Here is a 23568-nt window from a genome sequence, read left to right as displayed (position 1 = left end):
TGCTGTCAGGCAGAAAAATTAAAGGCACTTCTGTTATATTTTGGATAACTTATGAAGGAAGCTAGGCAGAAGAGCTTCTGTTTAAGATCACTTCCACACTGCACAGTGAAATGATTCCTTTTTCTTATACAGAACAGTAGCATTGGTTCCACAAAGAATTCCATGACCCAGCCAAAACTGGGATCTGCAGAGGTGAGTGACAGCATCCAGCTCTGACCTGTGAACTAGATTCTTACCATGATGTTTTCTCAGCCAGAACTTTATCAAAGATCCCTGACCATTTTCCACTTTCAGCTAAGACTTTTGAAGTGCTAACATTCAAATGTGCCATTTTTCAAAGGCAAATCTTGCATTTTATTAGCATCTTGCTAATCTTCTGCTGAACAGGTACCTGGGCTTTGGTGCTGGCTCTCCTGAGGGATTTTTATGGTTTGCAACACCCCCTCATGCATGCTCACTTTTCCCCTCCTTGTTTTTTTGATGCAAGTAGCTGTAAGTGACTGCAGAAGAAAATAATGATTCAAATAGGTCAGAATTTCCTCAAAATGCACTGCTAACATTAGTTTTCACTATGTCCATGTGAAACACATTCCAACTATGGTCAAGGTAGCAATGTGCACGCATTAAAATAAGACAGATAAACATGAGAGAGATAAGAATTTACTATCTTGGAATAATCTTTTTGAGAGTTCTAATTACTTTCAGATTTTGGTGAAGAATCATTGAAAGTAGATCAGTTAATACAGTGCCCTCTATTATTGTGCTTCTAGGTTACTTTGTTTTCCAAATGCTTTAACAGAAGGAGTCACAGACATCAGAAAATGGTCATTTTTTAAGAAATCTTTCAGCTTTGCTGTATTGCATTTTTAATGGCTTCATTAGCACCCAGCAAGAGTAAATATACTTGCAAACCTATGAGCTGAGATTTCCACACAGACCTCAAAACCATTTTAGCTGTAAAGACAATAATTTAAACTGTCTCATGGAATAAGAGGCCACACAAATTCAGAGCTTTCATACTTTAGTACATGTCAATAACTGGCTACACTTTAGGAATAATTAAGCTGACTTTAAGCAGCATCTACACCTAAGATCAGATAGTTTCTGGATGGAAGTGAACTGCAACATTTATTTTTAAATACATACACCCCTCCAGGATTTAGGAGATGCCACAAGCTAACATTTATTTTATGTCTATTCATAATCTTCCAGTCATAAAAAATTAATAATAATTGCAGGCAAACTTGTGCATACAGCCCCTTGCATTACATAGACACAAGTATATACATTGTACAAACAAAAAATATTAGACAGGCATTTTTCACACTAAGAGACAACCTAGCAGCCAAGCACTAGATTATTCTTATCACTCTTTTGCAGTAAAGAGAAGGCAAGCACATATATGGGAATTTCTGCCAGAGCAGCAGATGACAGAGCTGTTATAGGACAAATAAAAAAATAAGTATATTTTCCTTTCACCAAAACATCCCAAGTTTCTTGATTTTTTTTTTTTTTTCCCCTTTTAAAATTTTGGACCTGTTTGGATTGCTTCTTTTTCCTTCCTTCTCCCTTAAAAAGACAAAAAGGCGGCTGGTAAGCACAGGGAGGAGGCGGGGGGAGGCAGAAGCGGCCCTTCTCCCCCCGGGAGGGGATGCAGCATCCAGCGGTGTGACAGGAGCCATCCTCCCCCGGCAGCGAGCCTGGCGGGTGAATTGGGCGGCCGCCTATCAGCCGGGGCCATCGGCACGTCCCGCTGCCTATCAGCGCTGTGCCTGGCAGCTGGGGAGATACATTTAGATAAAGCAGCCGGCAATCGTTGATAACAAGTCCCTCAAATGTCAGGCGGCACAAAGGGCAGCATTGATTGCTGCTGTACAGCCCGCCTTTCCTTTTCTTTGGTGCTCTATTTTCCCCCCTCTTTTTAATATAGCAAAGACTCCGGCTGGGATAATCTGCTTGCAGGAAAGGCCATTGTGCTGCTACATGTATTGTATTATTCACTAAATAGAATTTATCAATGTTTCTCCGATTCTCTTTCCTTTCTCCTCCCCTTGTTGCTACCTAGTCGCTTCTTCACAGAGGTGGGCCCGATCTGGCAAAGGACAGACACCGAGTCCTAGATGAGACATATGGGCTCTGTGAAATCTATGGTATAGCTTTCCTCCTCTCTCCCACAGCTTTGGATGGGTGCCCAAAGCAAACACTCATCTCAGCTTTCAATTGTTTCTGACACAGAACTGACATGCTTGACATTTTGGGGCCATTTCATCCCAGAAGTTGTGCCAATCTGAAAATGAAAAGTATTTTTAATATCAGGCATTCAATATGTTCTCTCTTTCAGATACCCATTTGAGCCCTGGGAACCTACAAAACTCAAAGTCAACTCGTGGAGATTTGCTACCACATTTGGCAGAGGCTGCTGCCCCAGCAAGAGACACCCTACCTTCTGCCATGAGAACGAAATAGCACTTCAGAGCAAGAAGCAGCACTGGCATAAAACAGGCAATGTAAAGTAACACAGCAAAGGTGAATTTGACAGTAAGTGCTCCTGTGCTCCAATTGCTGATGCCTCTAGTGGTTCTCTTCAATTTTTCACCCTCAGACTCTTTTTCCAGAAAATGAAAATAATGTATTGCTTGCTCCCACATGTTAGCTTTGGGCTGCAGAAGCCATCAACTTAGTGTTTACAAAGTAGAAGTCACCAGCAGGCTCCCAGAAAGTCAAGTTGTGACACATTTCCAGCCCATTGCTCAGGAATGCCCTTCACCACAGCTCCCATCCTCTTGATGCCTGAGAGAGGTAAAAGGAGGCCCAGCCCTCAGGCATGTCACCACATTCACATAACACACTCCCCCCTTCCTGCTATATTTTAAACTGATGTGAATTTAAAGCCAAATCTTTGGTTCAGTAATGAACAGGCTGTTCCCAGCTATTTAAAAAAAAAAAATTACAATCCCCAGAATTTTATAATCATTTTAATTATTATAATTTTAGACTTCATACTTCACCAATAATAGGGCTCAAACAAAAAGTGTGGAGTCCCTAGAGAGATAAAATGACAATGGGTTTTGTCTCATATGCTTGCTATAATTACAACTATTTGATCTGATGCAGTTTAACACTTTTATATTTTCGGCTTTGGTTTTCAAATGTAAACCTCTCTGAGGATCCTTCTGAGGGCCTGGAGGATTGTATCTCCCTGCACAGAACCATTTCCTATAGTCTCCTGTCTCGTGCAGGGATGATGAGTTGGAAAACTCAAGCCACCTCAGATGTGACCACAGCCAAAAAGAGCATTCCCAGGCAGCAGCTGCTCTTGCAGGGAAAGCAGGATGCTCCCTGGGAAGGTGCTCAGCACTAACAGCTTTACCAGCTGAAAGCCAAGTGTGCAAGATGAATCCTCAGGAGGAGTGATGATAGGGGCAGGACCATGACACAGTGCACCTGGACTTTCCTTGCAACAAGGAACCACATCTTGCTTCCCATTTACCAGGGTAAGGCAACATGATATCTGTCCTCTGTCAAACCAGAGGTCTACCTTGCCAGACTCTGACAAGAGCAGCAGCTGCCTGGGGACAAGCACAGGTATCATGGTATGGTTGGAAGCTCAGAGGCAGGAGCAGACTTGCATTTCTGTGCTCTATTCTCCCCCCTCTATCCAGAAATTACACTTGCAGCTCTGTTTAGAGCTTTTTAGCAGCTCGTAGTGTTTTGTTTTTTTTTTTCCTACTCCGTATTTGTCTTACCCTTTTTAAGCCAGTTTTACAGTGCAAGTTAAGCATTACCCATTATAAAAATAAACACTATTTTGATATAAGGAAAGGAGGTTGGCAGGGGAAAAAAAGTATTTTCCCCACGGAAATGAGGGTTGGCAGTTCCTGAAGCATAGTGATCTCTTATACTTTTTCCTTCAAGTCTGGAAGTGAAGGGGACAGGAGAGAGTTTGTCTTTTCAGACAGAGCTTCTTTGATCAGCGTCATTCACTCTGGAGAATGGAATATTGAATTCCTTTTGCAGTCAGCCTGTACTAAAGCACTTTTGAGTCTGGCTGCTGTTTGTGGACTTTGTGAAACATGAGTATCCCTCCCACCTCTCCTCTGCCTTTCTTCCCTGACACAGGGATTTTCAAAGGGCATCGTACTGCTTGACCTGAGAAATGGGGTGTTCTAAAATGTCCTTGGGCCATTGCACACATACACAAGATCATACTGGGAAATTGGGCAGAAATTGGGCATTACTCTTAAATTGGAGAGCTGCAGTCTCACCCTAAGATCATGGGTAGAACATGCAGAAGGTGGAATTCATAGCCATGTATTGCCCAGATATAAATTCAGGTGCAACCTCCACTACTAAAATACAAAGACCTGAAGGAAAAGGAAAAAAAAAAATCTATTAAGCTCTTAGGATACCATTTTTGGCAAGGGACAGTACTTCCAATTATACTGAATGTCTGTTAATGCTAGTATAACCAAGTCTGCCAGGTTTTCCATTGCAAACCACAAATTTCAGGAGTGTGTAAAACTCTGCTATGCAAATGCATAGCCTGCAGTGAAACTTGGCAGATAAAGCTTTAGCTGGATAAAGGTTTTACAATAATCTTTGTTTAAAACAAAGTTAATTAAATTTGGGTTTAAACAGAGTTTCAACCATTTTTAAGTTACAGAATAATGCCAGGACTTAATTGTACCTTTTATATGAAGATCTTTTAAGTACTGAGGCATCACCAGAGCTGGACCAGCAAGGAACTGGCCTGGGTCTCCCTCAAACAGGCTGCTCATGCCTCTTAGTGCTGCTGTGCAATATCCAGCTGTTTCAGCAGCCACTGCAGACAGAGGGCAGGGAGTGCAGAATCAACACTGTGGGGGTTCTGATGACTAATTCCTCTCCTGCCATCCTGCCCCAAGCTACACTAACCCCTCCATCAGGAGGGGTTGTTGCTTATTCACTGCATGATGAATCCCTGCTCTTCGTAGTTCTATTTTACCCAGGTGGAACAGAGCACTTGATAAATCAAATCCAGTGAATTTAAATGGGTCTGTTAAATTGGACAGTAAATTAAAGACAAACACACAAAAAAAAAAAAAAACAACAAAAAAACCACAAAGAGCTAAAAAAATAGGAACACTGCTGGTGTGAATATTAGTCAGCTTTTTACTACAGAGGGAGATCTGGCTCCAGAGGCTCTCATTTTAAAATTTATCTGTTCCCCAAACTAATCAGTTCATCCATGCTGCAGACTAATTACTTTTGGTATTTTGTATTGCAGCAAGGACAGAGAGGCAACAAAATATATTTGGTCTACTCGAGAGTGGCTACTCTACTACATACAACATAGAAAAATTACTGTATTTTATCAAAGCATGAAATTGCTTTAAGAAATTGAACTAAAAAAAATCATTTAGTGTCAAGGGTGAAAAAATGCTCTAGAGACAGGATGGTTTCTAGCAGTACTTATCACTAAGTATTAGAAGGACAGATCCATCTTCTCCCCATTTTATAACCAAAAAACTAGAAGCGATTTTGGTTTGTCTTAACTCAGGGACTTAACAAGTGCAAATTTCAGTTCAAGCTGACCCTGGCCCCATCTCCTTGTGTACAGCCAGCTCTTGCTTGTTATCTGACAGCAGGAACAAATAGTCTGTTGAACCTTTTGCTCTGTATGAAAGACCACAGCCATGAGAAAACCACATGGATACAGCAGAGTTTAAAATATCCATGTTTGCTTATCAAACAAAGAGAAGATAAACACAACACAGAAATTCTGCTTCTCAGGCAAGATCCCAGTGGCCCTCCTGATAGTACTAAACTACTCCAAAATCTCACTGGGGCTAAAAGCCTTTGCACGCACACCACCCAACAAAAGCCACACAAGCGCCACCCAGCAAATGTTGGAGTCTCTTGATTTTGTGCAACTCCTTTGTAGCATGCTCTATCCACAATTCAACTTTCCCTCACTGACAAAGGCTGAAGCAAGCCACTGGGCACCAGTTCCTTTCATGACACAAGTGGAGCAAATTTAGGTAGGGCAGTGCTTTGAGAGCAGCTATTTTGTGCCACCAGGAAAACTGTCTGATGATGTTCAATAGGTTTGAAAATTGACAGTGCCTCTGCCAGGACCTGGCCTGTGAGAAGCTCAGAGACACTTTACTTAGACTTATGTAATTACAGCAGGGGAAACTCTTTGACAAATTTTCACCTGGATTAAACCAGGCAGAGCCTATTCCTTTGTGTATGGGATGGGGACATCAGTCTGGGAGCACTGATGCTGGCTTGCACAGTTGTGCACTGGTTCCCAACTGGGATCTCCTAGAAGCATAACAAAAATAAACTCTGTCCTAACCCCAGAAACTTGTTGATGAGCATCCAAAGGTGCTTGTGTGATTGAGAGCTTGGGCTCATTGTTCTCTGACACCTTTTGCTGTTATCTCAAAATTCCCATTGCATTTACTATTTGGTGGCATTTTTACCTGTGCCCTCTCTTTAATTGTTTCCAGGTGTTGTACCATAGCATGGAAAAAGGCTTGTTGAAGAGCACAGTCCTGACAATACAATGCAAAAAGGGGTCTAGGTTCCTGAGCTACTGGAAAGAGGGTAGGAAGTTCTGAAAGACACCAGTCCCAAAGGCCCCATTGATAATACGGAGCAACAGCTAGAGGAGCTTACAGCATTTTCTTGAGTCTCTGTGGAATCTTACTCTCAAACTCTACAAATAACACCAGTGACAGGTACTAAAGTACTGCCACAGTCAGTGCTAATCTCAGAGGTCCAGGGGTTGTGGAGTGGCAAAATCTATTTGCCACTCACTCCCACTGTAGGGTGCCCCCATCTGAGATCCCCAACACAAGGCAGTGCCTGGCCACCTCTGCTTCTTGTTGCTCCAGTAAAATCATTCTAAGTATTTTGTCATCTCAGAGGTGAATTTCAGCTTTTGGCCTTGTGTCTAGGACAGTGAGTGGAGCTGTGCATGATTTACTGGAAGCTCTGCAAAAGGGTCTCAGATCACATCACAGACCACCTTACACAAAACAAACCCACAACTCATTCAGCACAACTTCTACAGCCCAAAGACAGGAGCTCCAGAAGTTCCTTCTCTTTGTAAATACTCGAAAGAAATAAGATGTGAGGCCATTTGTAGACTCAAAATATATTAGCATGTTCAAAATGCTAATACAAAAGGACAGGGAGGTAACTGAGAAACTTCTCATTTTGTCTTTAAGCACATGCTGTGTGGTGCTAAAGAGAATGACCATGAGAAAAGAAGTAATGAAGTAATCCAGAGTACAGTTCTGAAAAGTTGTTTAAAAGTATTATTTATGGCCTAAAATTATGTTGGGTCTCAGCAGTAAAAAAAAAAAAATTTAAAAAAAAAGGAAAATTCATATCTCCATGGGTTATTAAGGGTAGCAATTTATTAAGAAGAAATGGGGAATTATTAAAGACTTAACTGGTCAAAGTAGAATGTGGGAAACTTGAAAGGAAGAAAATTCTTTTTCCTCCCCTAGGAACGAGATGAAGTAGCAAAAGGAGGAAGCAAAGCAGTTCACTGGGGAGGCCTGTAACTACAAAGAGCCCAGGATCAGGCTAGGTTTTCTTTTAGAACCACACATTTACATGGGATTTTTACTTGGGTGGAGGGAATGCATGAATTTTTGAACCATTTTCTACTTCTTTACACTGCTCTGGTGCATAAGGTTGCTACAGTGTCTTTGCAATGACAGCTGGCTTAGGTTTTCCCTCACATGGCTGCTTGCAGCACCATTTGAGGAGCTGTCACCCTCTTCATCACTGCAAGGGAACAAATGCCTTTCCAGCCAAGCAGGGATCTGACTTTCTATTTCTGTCTCTCTCCTCTGCAGGACAAGTGCTAGGTATCAGAAACAAGGCACCAAGATCAATTGTATCAAGTCAGAAAAAAAAAAACCAGTAAAAGCCCACCCACAGAACATAAACATTCAGAAATTAAAAATTGCAGGAATGTTTAACAATACTCAGTCAAAGAATGATTCATTTTGACTGGCTTATAATACGTAGGTAAAAATAGTAATGTTTACAGAGAGACAATGCTTTCATAAATATATAATATGTGTAAAAGAAGTTAATTTTTCATCTCTAATCAGGGCTGATTTGGAAAGCAGTCTGAATGCTTCTGTGTCTTACAGCCTCCCCCTGAATCCGATACCTAATCCAAGTCTCAGAAGCAGAGAGGCAGAATGCCAATGATCCAGGTAAAAATGTAAAAAGCAGCAGCAACTCTTGCCTGTGGCATTGTAAAAGTCAAACCACTGTAGCAGATCCTACCACCTAATGAGCAGGAAGAAGGGGAGCTCTCACATCCGAGATGCAGGCTTCCTTAAAAGATTTGGCATCAAGGTTGCAGCTTGAAGGCAAGAATTCACTCTTGTCCCCCCTCAAGCAACTGGATGAAGCCAAGCTTTGAATGTCAGGGCCTGTCATTGCAGGCACAGCACAAATGCCCTGCAGTAATGCCACCACCAAGGCAGCACTCAGCTGTCAGAGCACCAGCAGCACAATTCGTAAGAAAACCAGCATTTGCGACAGTGCTTGAATACGAATCTGAAGACAAAGCAGAAACTGCAATCAATTGAGAACGCTCAAGTCAAGACTGAGAAAAGTAACAGTTTGCAGAGGACTTTTCAGTGCTGTGGCAGTAACTCGCTGTTGGGTGCCACAAAAGCAAAGGGCCCTGCCCAGGCTGCAAAATGCAGCCTGGTGAGGCTAGACTGTAAAACAGCCATTCAATCAGCAGCAACATGGCCAGCACTGCTCTGTGATCCATTGACAGCCTCTCAAACTCAGTCTTCTTAGACACTTCAGGACAAGATTTCTCTCAGTTAATGCTGACTATATAAAGGGTAATAATAAGGTATGCATATATAGGGTATCAAAATTATATAAAGGGTAGGAATAAACAAGTCATCCAAAGTTTTCTCTAACAAAGAGAAAATCACCTTTGGATGATAAACCATCTTGCTCATTTTAAAAGTCCTTCTAAAAAGGGCCAAGTTGTCTTCATGGAATACTCCTCTTCTAGCTATGGTGGGTACCTAGACAACTGGCTTAGGCCTGATGGCTATGTTTTTGATTGCAAAAGCTATTTTAGAAGATTCCAAGCCTAATTATTGAACTTATATTCTGACTGGACCTTCTCATTCAAATACAACTCACATACTGGTTTCTTTTATGCAAACATCCAACAGAAATTAATTTTTAAAAAGGAGAAAAACCACAGAAAACTATAGAAAAAACAATTATAAGAAAAAAGGCAGTCTTACTTCAAGTTCAATAGTGATTCACTCTTCTGCTTTTTAGTTCGTTTTTTTTCCACTGGTAAATTGGAAATTGGGCGTCTATGTTCTATGCAGTTTTCTAGCACTTTTTGTGGAACAAACCAGCTCCACACATCAGACATCTAACATATGTTGTTTACATAACACTTTCAGCTCTGTTGCTACTCTCTCTGAACTCAACAGTTCCCCAAAATTTGGGATCTTGCAAATTGTTCTATTAGGAATAAGCATGTGGCAGTAGAGCTGGGTATCCATTATAGAAACTCTGCTCTCTCACAAGGAACACCAAGATCCATTTACCAGGTTTGAGGGTGTCACACGACAGGAGATTTCATCTCCACTGGCATCAGCATGCAATTTAAAAAGACTCTCTCTTCTTGTCTGTTCAGGGTTACTCAAGATAGCTGTTCTCAGAGCTTTCCTTTATGTCTTTTTCCCCATCATTTCTGAGGCTTGCTTGGTGGTCCTGGACACCTGAAGAATTCAGGTTGCAGGTTCCTCTGACCTGGGCAATAATATGCATATAGAAAATAATCTGAAGAGCATCACTATGCCCCAAAGGGTTTAACCATTTCTACTACTTATAAAGGAGGACAGCAGTTGTCCCTAAACTCAAAATAGAGCTATCATTGGGTCATGCTATAATCTGAGGCTGTGATATCAGGAACTTTTTTTAGTGTACATGTGTGTATGTTCGGAGATTGGGCCAAGATAAAGTGGAGCCCTTGGATCGCTGTAATGAATAAAACTATAACAAATAATATTAGCAGGACCTTTCAAATTTCCTTTCTATCAATTCTAATATATATTCCTGAGACACACATCACAGTAATGTAAAAGAGTTGAGCCTTATTTAAATTAAATGCTTTTTTGGACTCATGTCCTGTTACCTTGTGCTTCTAGAATACGTAATGAGAAGACCATGTACAGTGCTATCTCCAGCTTCTTGTCATCTTACAGCATACTCACAGGGTTACTCATGTCATTGTTATGAAGTCATTAAAGCCACGTGGTACACAGAGGCTGCCTGCTTCTATTTTTGGTCCAGCCCAATACTGGGGGGAAAGCACCATCCTTTCCTAAGTGGAGTCAGGCTCCCACGGAAACTATGCTCTTGTTATCTTGGATTTGCCCTCTTTGAGCAGCAAGTCCCCAGTGGCCGCTTCTGGAGCCCTTAAAGGTGCATTTGATGTCTTTGTAGGAAAATTCCTGGGTAAAATATAAGATCCTGTCTGCAGAATAGGCTTTTGTTCTCCGTACTAGGGCTCTGAAAGCAAAACAAAAGCCAATGTCCTCAATGGAACAAGTCCAAAAAGGTGGAGAGACTTCTCTTGATCATATTTGAACCACTCGCATCCAGCACACACTATTCTGAAAAGTACACCTAGAAGATACTTTCACCCTGGCTAAATCAAGTGTTTCTCATCTGCAATACCAGATTGAACTGCTGAAGCAAGATTGTAAACAACAGGAGAAAGGGAATTAAAGGGTGAAGAAGAAAGATCCTCTCTACATTTCAAAACAAAACAGGAATCTTATTAGCATTTAAATGAACAGACTATCTGGATGGTGAAATCCTTATGAACTGTTGTGCTCTAGACAGAAGTGAATTTTGACCCTCATTACCAAAAGCCACCCTGCATACGACAGGGTGTTTGTGAAGCCATAGAGGCAGATGTTCTCCAGACCAATATATCTTCTCTCTCTCTCTGCCTGCAGTCAAGAGAGACTGGGCTTGGTGACCCAAATAATTTTTGCTGCTTTTGTGTTCCTTAATAACATTAATATTAATACAATGGCAATGATAAAACAAAACAAAAAACCATAAACCTGGAGCAGGACACCAGCACAGCAGTGAGCTGCACAGGTCAGCACCCTGCAGTCAGCAGTAATCTGGCTATTTTGTGTCTGAAGGGATAACAAATACTCAACACAACCTGAATAACCACCATATGCCTACAGAACTCCTACTTCCAAGAGAAGTGTTGTCACATGCACAGGGTTGTTATGTGCTGCCAGCAGCACATGTGCCACTGAGATCTCTGCTTAACGCTTGTATCCCAGTTTTGTTCCTCCTCACCACAGCACAGCAGGATGCAGCCCTGTAGCCCAGCCCTTCTCCAGACTGGCAGCTGCACCACTGGGGAGCAGGGCTTGGGGAGGAGGGAGGAAGATAAAGACTCTTCCTGCCTTATGAGGAAAACTCCACCAAGGAAGAGAGGGAGTAGAGGGCACTGCCTTGAGGGAGACGAAGACAATGAGGCAGGCTTGGGAGATCAGCTATATCTGTTCAAACTGAAGTTATTTCCAGCATGAGCTGCATTATGCAGGGATGAGAACAGAAATACCAAGGTGGTTTTCAAATCTAGACAGACTCCTTCAAGTTTCAAGCTATCTCTTCATAACCCAAGCTGTTGACCCACAGAGGCAGCTTCTTCAGTGAAATAATGATGAGCAACATTCTTGCTGGAGCCATCGCCCCACTTTCTTCTGCTTCCCTCACTAGGTCTGGTGAATGGATGTGGGCATACTTCTGAGGCGCTGCCACCTCATTATATCATTATTATAGCAATAATCTAATGCTCTAATCACAACTGCAGCTGAGGACTTGCATAAGCATCTTTCATGTTTCTTGTTTCTTTCCCAGTAAGTTTTTAAGCTCTCGGGAAGAAGAGCTGAAAACATGAAATGAATTCACATCAAACCATGAAGCACAGAGAAAAAAAAGACTGAAAAAAGTCATGACTTATCAGCTCAGCAGGTGTGCTAAGGGTACAGCTGAGGTTGGAAGTCTAAGAGGCCTTTGTCGATGTGATCTGAGATCCATACACAAACTTTACAAAATATTTGTGTGTGCCAGTGACTGCAGGGGAACTGTAATTAGTCACAGGCAATGACAACAAAACTTCTCCTGAGAGAGCAACATCAAAACTCACAGGTCTGTTTAAAGTTAGATATAAAAAAAAAATATCTGCAGCCATGATAAAAGAGAATATACTTGCTCATCCAAACACAATCCTGACCCTTCTTGAAGATGAGTTTCAGGTATCTCTGCTAATATTCCTGCCCAGCAAGAAGGTGATGCCTTAGGATTTAGCTTACATATTTTTCAGATCCTGTACTGCTTAGTATAATTCTAAAACTCCATAGCCTCTCAACTACTGTTCTCCCATTTTATTCAGACAAAACAATTCCTCTCTAGACCTGAAACTCAAGTCACTTTACTGTCTCAGACCTGAGAGATATAAATAACAGTGGACTGGCAGGGGGGGTGGGAAACTTGGAGTAAATTACTTCATTACCTGAAGCTGTAATTGGAGGATTAACCCCTGATATACACATGGGCCAAACTTATAACTGTTTGAAAAACTGTAACCATTATCCATCCTGGGTGCAGCCCCTCAGAGGATTCTGACTGCCCAAGATGAACCTATTGAAGTCCAATAAATACCCACTTTTATTCTCTTAATCTTGTTTTAGGTAGCCACTCTAAGGCATCAAAGTCAGCCTCTGTTTCTTCAAGCAAGCTCTCTTGACCAACTTGCTCAAAAGGATTCAACTGCCAATTAAAAAATAAAATTTTAAAAAATCTTTGCTTTTGTGCATTGTTAAGAACTTTTAACTCAGGCCAGCTCCAAAAGTACAAATGAGCCATTTTCATAATTCTGTTTCAGAGGGGAAGGAAACAAACATGACTGCAAGGCCACCAGCTCCAGTTCCTCCCCTAATCCTCCAGTGGGACCAGAGAGAGAAGCCACCACAAAAGAGCTCAGCTTATTAACAACAGGGATAGTAAGAGTCACAGAAATCTAAGTTTCATTTGTAAATGAGTGAGCACAGCTCCGATATGGATGTAGCCACCTGAGTGTAAGTAATGTCAGTGTAACCTCAATCTCTTGAGCTGTATTGACTTATTGTAAAGATATACTACCTCAGCTTCGCATCAATGGCACACTTTCAGCATTTATCCTCTGCTTCTTTTCCACAACATCTACTGATTCTACAGAGTGTAAATTCAGAGACCAAAACAAAACCCTTAGCTCAAAGTAATTGATGGGGATGTGTCTATTGGATACCAGTGGACTGAGTTGTTGTGTAAAACCCAAAGTTTTGGAATGTCCAGTCATTTTTTGGACAATTAGTGATCAAAAACTCCAATTTCATTATAATTGATATTAATTTAAATTATGTTTGTTCCTTAAATTTATCTACAAAACCTTATTGTCAGTGTGACAGCCATTTAATATCTGAATTCTCATCATCTGCTATACTTTTGAACCTGTATACCTAATATTGTATATCCTAGATCACCACTTGAATTGCTTTTCAGAAACAAAAAAAGTACAAAATGTAAAGTTACACAAAATGACTGAGAATTCATGTAAAGAATCACCAACCAGTTAAAGACTAACCACAATTATTCTCACGTAAGAGGTAAGAGACAGGATTTTATTCACTTGAATCTAGAGAAACCCAGTCTACATGGTCTTCATGGGATGCTTTCATGCAAGTCCTGATATTGCGAAGCCAGGTGATTACTGCAGTCAAAAAGTTGGAGAACGGTATATGGTGCATTGAGGCCTACAGAAACCCCAAACTTTCTGTTCTGAAGGAAAGGAATAGAACAGAGAGTCAGTAACTGCTGGACATACCCAGCTATTAAAGATCAAACTTGGGGAATATCAAATAATACAGGCAATATATTGGCGTTTCAATAAGGACAAAATAGAGCAATAAAGGATAAGAAACAAACAACCCAGAGCTGGATTACCAAGTACTAGGTTAATGCTCTATATCCTACTTTATACTGCATTTCACCAGAAGACAGAATTTAATATGAGCTGGGGAAGGATGGCTGTGTGTGTAGGTGTGTGGATGTTGGGGGTGGGAAATGTTAATAAGGCAAGAACAAGTGAGCATTAATTACAAATGTTTCTCAAATGGCTGTTTCTTATTTTAGTCTCAGATTTACCAGTAGCTATCTTAGTTTTCTTTTAAAAGCACAGAGAAATGTTTTCTTTTTCCTTTTATCTGTTTTGGATGGAGCAGGAAATAAACATAAGGTGTGATAATAGAATACAATTATCTACTATCTTCAGATTTCCACATTGTTTTGAAGCTGCCTGGACAGACTTGGGCATATCCATCAGGACTTCTTTTGGTGAGAAATGTGGGTCAGGAGGTTTCCTTACTCCAAAGGCTGCCCACAGACAAAATCTGCATTTCTAAGTGAAGGAGAAGTAAATCTTCTCTTCTTTTACAGTTGGGAAGGGTCTTGGTTCATTGCTTTCTCTATTTTTTACCATCAGCCAACTCAACTGGGCCAGCATAGTAAAAAAACATCTTATCAGTGTACTTTTTTGCAGCAGGGTACTATCAGAGCAAGAGACACAATGCCAAGGCTGAAAAGTATCATCTCAGTCTACTGCTGGGAGACATTGTAAAGTCACAGCCCAGTTCAGTGAAGCCAAGAAATTTATGCCATTTAAATTAAGTGCCAAAAGGATTCGATTTCAGCCAGATAAATACAAGGATATTCGCTTCTCTTATGCCACTTGTGTTCTTTACTTTTACTTTTCAAACTTTAAAAATTTGACTGCAGTATGAGGCATTGCTAGCCATTCATCAGCTACTTTATTAACAGGGAATTAAATTGATTAATGTAATTAATCCCTATGCAGACTGAGCACACACTGAGTCCATTTGTACACAAAGTGAGAAAGCGAGCCACTTGCCTACCAAGGGAAATATTTTCTACCCCTGCACCATCTACCCCTCTTCCAAGAGCAGGGAGACAACAAAATAAGTCTAAACTCAGAAGTGTTGTGTTGGGGTATTTTTTTTATAACTACTTGACTTCCACTCAGTAAATCCTATCAATGAATTACAGCCCTTTCCCTTCAAAGGGCCAGAGATACAATCACATTATGTCCATGTTGGTTCATACTAATTTAGGGAATATTCTAAGAAATACATTCATTGAGTTAAGCAGCCAGTGCAGCTAGGTTTCCCTTGTGTGCTCTGATAATGATTTTTACCTAGCAGCAGCTAGAAACCAATAGATCTGATGTCTTTCTGGAGAAGCTTCTGTTCCTAGGAAGGTCAGTCATCAAACAGGATTTGTTTTTCACCTGAGACAAGAGAGATGTTGCGGTCTTATAGATCGGTAGGGTGTTAAAGTTTTGCAAATAGCAGAGAACTAGCTTTCAGTAATTACCAGTCTTCTTTCAGAAAGGACTGCAAAAGAGATATTTGAGTAGGCTGTATTTACTACAGTGATAAAAAGAAAACAGAACAGAAAACAATGTGACAATTAGTAGACATAGACAAGTGTTTCTAAAGCAAGCTGAAATTTTTTCCAAGTTCCCCAAGATCCCAGACAGAGAAAGTAGTCTAAGGAGTTTTGGACAACTGTCCTGCACATCCATCATAAACCTGGCAGCCCAGAGACCTCAGCTGAACAAAATCCCAGCCTTTGAATGGTGTGCAAGAATTCCATTTCCAAATTTTCAGACCTGTTTTTTCCTTCTACAAATACTTCAAAAGGTCTGCTTCAGTCCAGAATAGGGTTGGGTTTTTCTATTTCCTTTCACAAATATTCCAAAGGATGGGAAGGTGCAAGTTTCATTTGAGCACTAAACAAAACACAGTCTTTTGATTTACTAATTTTGCACCATTTCATAAGTCATCCTTAAGGAGCTTGTTCTAGATTATGGTTGTCAGAGCAGAACCCTGAATCATACAATTAGTACTATTAAGATTTTCATAGTAGAGCTGAAGAATATAAATGTAACAGCAAAGGGCTGTAACATAAAGGCAATGTCTCCTCCTTTTTAAGTGACCTGTGGTTTGCCTGAGTACTGGTATCCTGCCCTTCAAAGGTCCAGCATAATAAAGGCAGCTCTTTGGTAGTCTTCCCTAAGGAGATGGCATAACGAAGAGAAAAGCAGAGGTAGAACAAACTGAATCAGACATTCAGACCTTGAGATAGAGATCATGATTGGGAAGGGAAAGCAAACCTGATGCTTCCACTGCTTCCCACCAGATACTGCTGGAAAAAGAAGGAAACAGGAAGAAAAACCATGCCAAGACTTTTCTGACTTGCTTACTGTAATGGAGAGTTCAAAGAAAGTTACATGGAGGGCCCCAAAAGCCATTCATCTTTAGGCTTTCCTGGCAGGACAAAAATGAGAATAAAGGACATAGCCACAACATGAAATTTTCAAAGCAGAATCCTAAACCTAGAGAAACGCATCTATTTTACAATTTTATTATCAAATGGATCGCACAGCTTTCCAAGAGCCCAGGCCAGTTAGTATGCAATGTCAGATCAGAGTGTCTGGTGAATCTGAAGGGTAAGAAATTTGAAGACTTTAGTCAGATCCATGTAGTAGACTTGGTGTTTTGTTATTGTTTCTCATCCAGAACCAAACTTTACTGTGTTCTTAGAATTTCCTTTAAGAAAAAAAAAAAAAAAAACAAAACCAAAAAACAACTACAAAACCTAACTTACAAATTCTTTTTAACACTAAAGTGTGAACTGAATGACAGGAGGAAAGAAGCTGCAGTCCTACCCCTACCCACCATCTTGTAGTTAACCCTGCTCTTGTGGCACTTCTGTGGTATTTACATTACCCTGTTCCAGGTCCGCAGTTGTACATTCCTCTGTCTCAGGCTTTGGCCCTCCTATACTCATCATCTGAGATGACACAACCAGACTAAAATCACAGCATGAATATCCATTTATATCACATCCGTTATTTTAAAGACATGTATCTAGTCACGTGCACTTTCCAGTTTTATATTAGGCCCTGGTGCCTAAATTCCTGGGCCATCTAAGAGATTTCATCAAGCATAAAAGCAGGAGAGAATAAGTAGAAAACTTTTAAATACAGTTACAGGATACATATGTATGTCCTGCCACAAGGTATTTAAAGCTTAAGAAGTTCATAAGGTGTTAAGTTATTATAAAATGTGTTAGCCTGACAACAGTGAGTCACTTCTTCCCAAGTCATCCAAGCATTAACAACTGTGGGTGGAGGTGAGGAACTTATAAAAAAATATTATACAAATAACTATTATGACTATTATTACCCAGAATAACCATAAGGAACACAATAGGTTCCTATTATTCAATGATTTGAAGAGTCATAAGATGAAGGAATTAACAATGCTAAGTGACTTCTTTCTCATTAATAGGAGAATCAAATTGTACCAGATGTAGCAAAGACAGTGGAATCTGCTGAATGGAATTTTTTAGAATTCAAAACTCGCTATCCTTAGATTCTTGCAAGTGGAAAACCATTAGAATATTTCCAGAGGTCAGCTGAAGCACAGGAATTATGTATTTAAAAGAACAATTTTCTCTGAATGAACACCACTCTTTTATACCTGCGCTGACATCACTAGCTCCCTGGTTCAGCTAGAAAGCATCCATATCATTACTCCTTAGTAAACACCATGAAAGTAGAGATAGAAAAGACAACCTAATAGACAGACAAAGAGCAACCATGGAAATCAGCACTTTTGTGTTTCCTGTGAGGGGCTAAACCTTCCTTTTTTCACCAACATTATTCCAAATGTGTAAACTGGAGACAATAGGCAGTAGATGAAACTCAGGCACCCACACCTACCAACAGGCAAACGTGTTCTAGCTTCTCTCGTGTAATTGTTGCTGAAACTGATCTGTTCCATAAAAGGTTATGATTTCCAAGTATGGGGCAAACTCATAATGAGGTCTAACACAGCACTAACAACTTCTTGCTAACTCTTCTCATTGATCCTTCAGCTCAGAGGTAAGATCAAGTGCTGGCATCTACTTCTGGTGGAGGAGTGGACCAGTGAGCAAAACCAGAAAAGCAGCCCCTTAAAGCTTGAGGAGAGGAAACCTTCTGCTTTGGGTCGCATTGAGAGTAAAGCTAATGGAAGAAGATCAAATAGGTCTTTGTCTATCCAATCCTGTATGTTATTAAATCCGTTGCAGTATTCTAGGACAATGCACTGAGGCTATTGTGGGTATAGGCTCATATTTCAATCCTGTCACATTTATCCACACACAAAAGACCAAAATTATTCTTCCTGCTAAGATAAGTATGCTAGATGACACAAAAGGAAGCTGTGTGAGAGACCACATGGTTTTAGCTCTTCTTTCCTGCCTGTGTAGGACCTTACACAAAGTGATCTCTTGTCTTTTCAGAAAGACGGGCAGTAGCCATTTATAGGTACGCAGCAGAGAAAGCAAGAAGCATAATAGTTACTTATTAGGTGCCTAGCAATGGGAATATAAAGGGGATTTGATGGGAAGATTTACAAGGAAGAAACAATTCAGAAAGCTTCTTCAAATGCACTGTGTAACATATTATTAGAGTGTTCAGATTTTTTTCTGTCCAGAGCTCAGTGCCAGAGGTTTTGAAAAACAACTTCATAAAATAATCACAATTATTTTAATTAGAAGTGAAAGCAGCTTACAGTATGCAAATACATAGCAAGGAGGAGGTATACCTACAAGCTGGTTAGTAGCTCTTCCTCAAAATTCTGCAAAGAAAGTCTAAAACCTAAAGAGCCCAGGAGACAGGCATAAGATTAAACAATTCATTCAGACATAACACTTAGGATTTGGGGGGCAGGAATAAAACCTATTTTTTTTTCAACCCTTCAAGCTCCTCATGTATGCAAAAAGCATGATGAAACACTATTATTTCTAGCTAACCACACTTTCTGTCAGAAGTTACTCCCTTCGTAGGAGCAAATTGTCAAGGCCCTGTGGCCTGCTCAGCCACACCTGCTAGCAAATTCCTTTGTTGTTCTATTCCACACAATTTGCACAGCAACAGCTGAGGCAAGGGTAATTCCTCCCCTTCACAGGCACAGGAAGCACAGCAAGGGACAGCAGTTTCCATGGACAAAAAGAGCCATTTTTCTAGTTCAGACTGAATGACCAGCTCAAGTACTTTCCTAAACTGCTATAGGAAGACCCACTCACACATCTCTGAAAATCCTGGTCCCTGAAGCATGTTCTGTTGTTTGGTTGGTTGGTTTTTTTCTGGCACACAGTGCCAACCAATGGACAAGTTTATCAGCATGTTCCATTTATCTCATCAATGAGATGTTTCTGCAAACCTAGGCTTTTCCTCCAGGAAGAAAAGCAGAGGGGATACAAGTAATTTGATGAGATATCCAGCTTTGCAGTACACATGGAGGAAAAAAAAAAGGCAGGATGAAATCTGCTGGACTGTTCTCTCAATTCTGTCTCAGATGTATAGGAGCATACTAAGGAAATCACATTTAATGATTCGGTTTCCCCTCCTGTGACTCAAGGGTATCACTACTGCCCAATATCATGCAGGTATGCGAGGGTTCAGGATACATATGATATTCTAGATTTTAAAATGGAAAGCTGTATATACAAGTGCAACAACCTATCAGAGTATCATCAAAATTGAACCCAAATATCAAGGGAATGTTTTAGTAGAAAATAAATGAAAATAATTTCTCTTTGTTCTCTAGATTCCAAGATATGAGCAACACTCTAGAAAATTACTCTAGAAAATACCTCTGGAAAATAACATCCAGTGAAGCAATAAGGGCTTCTCTTTGTGAAGACTGTTTCATTAACAATTAATTTAATTCTGAGTCAGAAGACTTACAAGTCTTTACTGGGTTTTGTTTGCGTGCTCTTAGATTTGTTTCCCTTGTTGTCATATTCCCTATTGCCAAGACAGAAATCATAGAAATCCTAATGCTCTGCATTACAAATTATCCAGCTTTATTAGGTTGTAGAGACATTACTACATATTTAATCTATTAAAGCCATTAGTAATTGCCAAGTATGGAGCAATCCTCATTTTCTAGAGTTAAGGAACAAACAGAAATCAATTTGAAGATGTATAATTAAGACAAAGTAGAAATCTGAATACTCCAGGGCTTTCCAGGATGATTTTTATATTAATCAGGTTTCCTGCATCTCTCCTATCTACCATCCATTTGCACTTTTCCTCTGTTATTCCATTGTCCCACAGTCTTTCTTTCCTTACTTCTACTGACCCAGAGACAAAATTCAATTACAGACAATATAAAGATAATATTTCATTGAGGCCAGATGACTAAGAGGTCTATCAGAACTGAGGCTACTGTCTTCTCTAACACAAAAGTATTGGGCAGGGAAAGGATGTCCACTTTCTTATTTATTTATTTAAACGTGGGATTGTTATCTTGCTGTAAATTGCAAGGGGCCACAAGCGCTTGCAGGTTTTACTAACAGCTAGGCAAGGTCAGCACTAATACAGAGGTTGACAATTCAACCTCAGCTAAGTCACCTGTCAGTAAAACCAAAAAATGCCTGGGTACATCCACTGTCTTTTCATTATGTAACATTAAAAACCTTCTTGTCACTGAAGACAAATTAAGTTGTTCTGCCTAGTAATGGATTTAATGAGCATCTGTCTAACGCAGCTTTGCAAGCATAGGGCTTGTCTACATCATGTGGATTGCCCTTCAGAGGGTCTTGGGCACCTCCCCCCCAAGTCTGAGCTAGCATTCTTAGGTGGATTGGCACTCAAGTTTCACCAAGATGCGTGTTCAGTCACAGCAACTCTCCTCCTTTGCCTTTTCAGCCTTTTTCAATGATAGAAAAATAAAAAAAGTCCATGAATAATCAGGATAGTTATGCTTCATATTTAATGACATAAAAACCTCAACAGCATTAGATAAGCATGTAACAGGTTCAGGTAAGCATGTGAGATACCCACCATCCCTAAAGAGGGAGCTCCTCAGATAATTGACTCACTCAAATACTGGCCCTACTGAAATAGATGTCAGAGCTCACATGGACTTCAGAGTAGCAATTTCACCTTCCTAAAATTACAAACTTACCATGAATATCCCAAAGAACAGGTAATCCAGAGATTTCAGGTACTTATGTTTTGTCAAGATATCAGTACTTCATAAAGAGACTTGGCCACAGCTTTGATTTAGGTTAAAAAGAGCATACAATAAGAGACATACATGCATTAACAGTAAAGCAAATATATTTTAGCCTGAATTTAAACAGTGCTCAAGTAATTTTTTCTATCAGGTCATTGTGATCTTGTCCATATTTTTAAGAGCTGCCTGGGTTGATATTTTCTAAATCGGCTTTCTTCTTTTTCTCCCTTCTAGAAAACTTTTGGATAAATTTGAGGTGCAGCTTGGCTAAGGCCACTGTTAAGAAAATTTAAAAGCTTACTAACACGATCACTTTAAAGCAATCTTTAATATATGTTGTTCTACAGCTACGTCCAATTTTTCAAGAAATAGGCTTTCCTCTCACCTATTGGATAAAATAGGAAAAGATTTGGGGATTTTTGTGAAATGCTATGAAGAAATACCATTGTTATGTGCAACATTCAATACCTATAGCCCCAAATGCATTTTCTTTGAAAGAAAGCTGCACTAATAGGTTTTCTCCAGCTCAGAAGTCCTGCTCCCCTTTAGCATTATTCTCTGAAGGCAGAGATTACTCTTTGTATGAGCTGATATGAAGTAGTATATAAAAATATTTTGCTTCAGTTTAAGACAGGAGGGGCGCAGGAACAGCCATGTACTAGAACTTAGAGTTAACAGACATTTGCCGAAGTGGGGGAAGCCTCTAACTATCAATGACCTTACTAGCAGCTGCTAGCAATTACTAATAGATGGCAGCAGTAAGAAATATAATAAAGAAATAATAAATGGATTTTTATCATAAGAGGAACTTTTCATTTTAAATGCAGTGGCTTTAGTGCATCACAACATGACTTGGCCAGGTTTCAGGATTAGTGACCACTCACTTGTCTGTTTGACTGTGTCTATATATCATGCAGTTTACTGAGACCATGCAATCAAAACTTCCCACCTTGAATTTGGATTGACCCTTTAAGGACTTAAGAGCAGTTTTAGAGGGAGAATTAAATTCACAGTTGTACCTATAAAATTAAACTGTTGCTTTTTGATAGACTCGTAACTTTTCTGAGACACCGAGTTCCTTCAGAAAGATTATAACCTGATCCAAACAAAGCAGCAAGAGTAAGAATTGGGAAAGCTACAACAAAATAGAAGAGTGGTCTTATAAAAAATAGTGCAGTATTACGAGAAATTAATTATAATTGTACACACAGCCAGAAAAATGTTACTGGAACATTACATTCAGAAATATACATGCACAAAAAATTGCAAGCTTTCTTCTCCTTGGTGTCTGCATACCAAAGCACCTGCTACAGTCTAGTCATAACCTGACTAGTTAAGTTTTCATGAGTTATTATTTTCTGAAACATCATTTCAAGAAGGGCAAAAATAGTTACTCTGTTCTTGAGGCTCAGCTGCTTTCCTGCATGACCACAATTATGCACTGTACAGCTGAGGGAGCATACCTCAGGACAGCAAACCCTGCTGCCCACTAAGAAACTTCACAAGTTCCTACATCAGAGGTTATCCATCTCCTCAAATAGCAGGAGCAGAGGACTCAGGAACCTGATTTAGCTGGAGCCAAGTAGGGACCTTTCATCAAGCAAACAGGAGGAATGTTATTCTGGTTGATGGGCAGCTGGGAGCAATGATAGCTTCTGCTGGCTGAAACAGGTTTATAAGTGGGAATTTCTTACAGCACTCTCTGTCCCATACTGGTAACCCAGCTGCCAACTGTGGGTGCATAACAGAGCTGTGAGGCATAAAGTAACCCTGATAGCAACAGTAGCTGCCAGTCTGTTTCCTCCACAGAGGGTACTAACACAAAAGCAATGGGTGAACACAGACCATAACCTCTACAAGCTATCCATGCTTATAGTCTAACATACCACAGTCAACTGAAATGGAAGGTCATATGACCCTTGGCTGAAAATGGTCATGGTACAGGAAAAACTATGCACACCAACTCTGTTTCTGAGTAGAAGCCAACATATCCAAATATTAAAAGACTCTAGGCACCAGAAGGTTAAACAACATGAGCGTATTCAGGAAAACTGAAAAAACACATGGATCAAAATTCTTCCTTTCTTAGCTCGTGGTCACTTACTACAAAAACATTTGTACAAGGCTAAAATATTATTTGCACAATTACCATCAATTATGGTGCACAAGCTAAAGGTCCAAATAGACATAAAACAGCTGATGAACAGACCATGAGAGCAATTCTCATCATATTCCAGCTAGGTAAGCTTTACTCACTGTGGAAAAACAACCCAAGGGCATCAGGAGATCAACACCACTGCAGTGCCTTCCTAGGTTCCTTCATCAGTTTAGCTGCAGG

At 40.2% G+C, this 23568-nt stretch overlaps 2 long non-coding RNA genes across 2 annotated transcripts in view; one reads left to right on the top strand and one right to left on the bottom strand.

Annotated features, from left to right (window-relative positions):
* The window catches only part of LOC144246000 (uncharacterized), a 101587-nt gene that overhangs the window by 13733 nt on the left and 64286 nt on the right, over window positions 1-23568 (bottom strand). The gene's annotated exons all lie outside the window — the stretch shown is intronic.
* Window positions 1524-12873, top strand: LOC144245999 (uncharacterized). The gene is made up of 3 exons (XR_013339594.1): window positions 1524-1593; window positions 2342-2507; window positions 12789-12873. It is a non-coding gene; the product is annotated as an uncharacterized LOC144245999 (long non-coding RNA).

This window comes from Lonchura striata, chromosome 3, assembly GCF_046129695.1.
Source record: "Lonchura striata isolate bLonStr1 chromosome 3, bLonStr1.mat, whole genome shotgun sequence".
Classification (NCBI taxonomy): Eukaryota; Metazoa; Chordata; class Aves; order Passeriformes; family Estrildidae; genus Lonchura; species Lonchura striata.
The sequence above is the reverse complement of the archived record's forward strand: the minus strand, read 5'-3'. Positions and strand labels throughout refer to the sequence as shown.